The following is a 4998-nucleotide window of genomic DNA, read 5'->3' on the forward strand; positions in this document are numbered from 1 at the left end:
CAACACACATATACATTACATAGACAATAATTATGCAAACATGCACTACTACATTTTCTTCCAGTCTGTTTTACTCCTGCCACCAAATGCCTCTGTGTTTCATTCAAGTCTCGACAATACGTCAGCAATCACATTTTCTCGTCTTGCCACATGTGCAATTTTCAAATTGATTGACTATAACAACAAGCTCCATCTCAACAATCTGGAATTTTTGTCCTTGGTTATGATCAGTGTATATGATTGTCTGAGATACATTACTGGTTGCGTAAACATCAAAATGCTGTCATGCCAACAGCAAGCTCGAAGTCTCCTTCTCAACTGTTGAATACTTCTGCTGATGAATGTTCAATTTCCTGGAGAAATATCTGATAGGTCTTTCTGTCTTCTCGTCATCTTCCTGCAACAGCGCAGCAACGATGCCCACATCACTTGCATTGATAGCCACCTTGAATGGCTTTGAGTAATTAGGTGTGGTTAATGCTAGGGCAATGGTTTACACTGCTTGTAGGCTGTCAAATGCCTTCTCACAGTCCAATATCCACTGAAATGTTTTGCCTTTCTTTAGCAATTCAGTTTAGTGGAACAGCTACACTGCCAAAATTTCGTACAAATTTTCGATAAAATCCACTCAATCCCAGGAACTGTAGTACTGCTCTTTTTGTCGATGGTATGGAAACTCCCCAATTATCTTTATTTTTGCATCCCATGGGCAATTTGTCCACATCCAATAACATGGATCAGGAAGATGACTTGGACTTTGGCTAGGTTTATCACCAAGCCTGCCTTCCGAAGATGTTCAAACCAGTCTGATAAATGTCACAAATGTTCCTTCCATGTGTGACTAAACATCACCAGGTCAACACCAGGTCAATTGTGTAATCCAGCAATGGTCTTATTGGTTAGTCTCTGAAATGTGGCTGGCGCATTTTCCATACCAAACAGCATGCATTAAAACTGACACAGTCCATTCAGTATTACGAAAGCCCAAAATTGTTTTCGCTCTTTCGGACAAAGGTACCTGCCAATATCCTCTGAGCAAGTCCAACTTAGAAGTATGACTTGCTGCTCCCACCTTCTCAATATAGTCTTCCAAACGCAGAATCAAATATGCATCAGTCTTTGTAACTGAATAACCATTGTGTACTATCTGGTTTTGGTACCTTTAAGATGGGTGAGCTCCAGTCACTGTAACTCACTTTGATTATGTCATCTTGGAGCATGAGTTCAATATCCTTTTGAATTTGTGCCAACTTTAGAGGGTTATGAATATCAGCATGTTACTTAATCGGAACAGTATCTGCCGTATCTATATCATGCATAATTAGGTTAGTACTTTCCAGCTTATTTCCACATATCTCTCCATGTGATAGCAACATCTCTTTCAGGTCATTTCAATTTTTCTCAGGAAGGTAACTCAATAATTTATACCAATTTTTGACAACTTCCTCATTGTCCAATTTAATTTGAGGAATGTCCAAATCAGAATCCTCTAAATTTGGTTCTTCCCTCTGTGCTGTAACCAATAACATAGTCTCCTTTAGCTAGATAGAAATTGTCCCACTGGATAGTTGCAGCATGGGCTCATGAAGGGCAAGTCGTGCTGAAGTAATCTTTTGAAATCCTATGAAGACATTATGAGCAAGGTGGGCAATGGGGACCCAGTAGATGTGGTGCACCGAGATTTCCAAAAGACCTTCGACAAGATGCCACACAAGAGGCTGCTGCATAAGATAAGGATGCATGGTGTTACAGGTAAAGTATTAGCATAGATAGAGGATTGGTTGACTAACAGGAAGCAAAGAGTGGGGATAAATGAGTGCTATTCTGGTTGGCAATCAGTAACTAGTGGTGTGCCTCAGGGATCAGTGTTGGGACCACAATTTTTCACAATTTATATATGGATGGTTTGGAGTTGAAGACCTCATGTAGTGTGGCAAAGTTTGCAGATGACACTAAGATGAGTGGCAGAGCAAAGTGTACAGAGGACTGTGAAACTTTACAGAGGAGCATAGATACTTTAAATGAGTGGGCCAAGATCTGGCAGATGGAATACACTGTTAATAAATGTAAAGTCATCTATTTTTACAGGAGTAACAGCAAAAAGGATTATTACATGAATGGTAAAAAGTTCAGCATGCTGCTATGCTGTCATTCCTCACCTGCATATTCCTGCATTCTCCCCATAATCCTTGATTCCCCGACTGATAAAGAATCTATCTATCTCAGCCTTAAATATACACTAGGACTGTGTCCCCATAGCTCTTTATGGCAAGGAGTTCCAAAGATACTCAATTCTCTGAAAGGGGAAATTTCTCATCTCAGTCTTAAACTGGTCATTCCTTTATTCTGAGACAGCATTTATTACAGCTCCTGAAACATGCATATATTATAGTCACAGATAGTTCAGTACGTGTGGACCATTTGGTCACAAATAGAAGCACACTATCACCAGTACATCATGTTTCAAATGGTCCTTGATAAGATATAAGATGAGACCTTGTGCCATTGGGTCACGTGTTACGATTTAGTTATGATTTAATGAGCTTGTCTTTTAAAGTTACTCAACATACCAGATTTGAGATGTAACACTCCCAATCCTCAAACTTGCTATTCCTGACAATATTGAAAGCTCTTTCCTTCAATCTAGTACTACTTATACTTGTCTTGTTAGCCACAATTGGACCAATTTTCCCATGGAGATTTTGTTCTTGAAGTGGACACACATTTGTTGCAAATTATGAATTAGTTTGTTTTGAAAGCAGCCATATTTATTTACCATCATATTTTGTAATGTAGTTTCTGAATCTATTCTGGCCAACTTATCTCTGATACCTCTGTAATTTGCATTGTTTTGATTTAAAACACTGATTTTGCAATTAACCCTAAATTACTCTAAAACTGTACTTAAAATTATACAATGATGACTATTTTCAAAAATGCCATGAACTAATATAATCCTTGAGGGGCTCCAGTGATAAAGGTGTGTGCACAGGAAGTAAAGCAATGATTCCCTGGTTACAATTACACAGATGTACTAGCTATGTGCAGTCCCACTCAGCTGGACAATGAAAAGTCATTGGAGTAGGGCAGTCTGATTCGGATGCTGCCTGAACTGCTGTGCTCTTCCAGCAGCACTAATCCAGAATCTGGTTTCCAGCATCTGCAGTCATTGTTTTTACCCAGTCTCATTTAACATATCAATGGCTGCAGAACAGTTGAGAAGGATGAGGAGAGATGGTTTATCACAGTCACATAAGACGCTATTTGTGTCTTTGACAAGAGCCAGTTCCAAAGTAGAGTCACTCAAAACATTAACTCATTTTCTCCCACCCCTGATATTTCCAGATCTGTTGAGTTTTTCCAACACTTTCTGTTTCTATTTCAGATCTCCAGACTCTGCAGTATTTTACTTTCATGATATTGGTTATCTATTTAAAACCCTAATTGTGTAAATATTGAAATTACTCTAAAACACAACATAAAATTATGCAATGTTAATATTTTCTAAAATATCATTAACCAATATGACCCTTGGAGACGGGGTGTTCTTAATTATACTAGGGTTTTAAAGGTAAATTCATTGCTGTGGCAGGTGGAAACCTGGTTGAACATGGAGCTTTAAATGGACTTGGAAGGAAACAACAACTTCAAGGAATTTTGAGTGGAAGTGGAGGCAGCTGTTTACGAGATGGAGGAGCTGAGGATTTTATTTAGTAGGGAGTAATTTTGAAAGGGAGGAGATGGGTACCTGATGAGTGAAAACCATTTGCAATATCAGTTAACTCAGGGACATATGGATGGTTAGTATTTTTAAAAAAATAATAAGGTCTAAAGAACTGTAGATGAATGTCAAAAAGCTGGCAGAGGAAAGTTGAAGTGATGCCAGGACAGAAAGGTTTGTTCAGTGTTTTGGTGTGAACTGGGCGATTTTGACTTGGTAAGTTATGAAGAGAAACAAAAGCAGGAAAGGCAACTGAATGGATGATCATAATTTTACTAAGCAATAAATTTATAAATGTCTTACAGTTGTGGATGGCAAGGAGAGATATTTAAGGAGATGGTTGGTCATTGTGAAAAGAAACCAAGATTCATCTGTTCCTTCAAAGATGACACTAGAATCATGATTCAAGACATTATAGTGTTTTATATGTTCCAGTATATGAGGGAGAGTGTAAGGGTCTTACTGGGAACAAGGTGAGGGGAGTGGTTAAGCAGATAGTCAACTGCAAACATATTGCTGTGATTGGAGAGCCAAAGACTAAATAGCTGGGAATTGAAAATGCTACTGAAAGTATAATAGCTGAGGCAATGAGTAAAGTTTCATATTTTTTCCATGCAGTCAGTTCATTTGTAACTGCATAACCACACCATACAGATGAAAGCCTCTTCAAATTCCCCTGTTTGTTTTTCAACTTCTATCCAGTTTCATGGTCTTTTATCTATAGCTCTGTATTTTCTCAGTCTCACACTTTTTCTGTACTTAATTCTTAATCATCCGAAATCTTTCTTCCTATTTGTAAATTTTTTTTCATTTCTTTGTATTTTCCTCTTTTGCCATTTTGTTCTTTCCTCTGCTGTTTTCTGTCATGGATTCCCTCGATCTCTGCCACTGAAATTGATATTTCCAAGCTACTAAGGACAAAGGGAGAGAGAGTTTCCTGTCAGCCAAAGGTATGGTGCTGCCACTGTTTTGATTTGGCAAAAGGAATCCTTTACCCACAGTGCAGCCGCCTTTCTGTGGTGCCAATATCTGGAGAGGCGGGAACAGAAGGATGGAAACAAAACAACAGCGCTCGCCTGAAAAGTCAGTTCAGTTCAGTGTCAACTGTTCCAGCATGAGAGTAAAGGGGAGCAGTGAACTTAAAAAAGTGTAGGAGAGAGAAAGAGAAATCGGAGTGTCATTGTCAGTACTTCTAGTGCAGATATAATCACGTAACTTTCCCCAGTCCCTCCTCTTCACTACCACAAACCATTTCCTATCACACAGTATCATGTGTA

Source organism: Chiloscyllium plagiosum, unplaced genomic scaffold (genome assembly GCF_037043375.1).
Source record: "Chiloscyllium plagiosum isolate Xiang-an unplaced genomic scaffold, Cpla_swu_hap1 HiC_scaffold_7, whole genome shotgun sequence".
In the NCBI taxonomy this organism is placed as follows: domain Eukaryota; kingdom Metazoa; phylum Chordata; class Chondrichthyes; order Orectolobiformes; family Hemiscylliidae; genus Chiloscyllium; species Chiloscyllium plagiosum.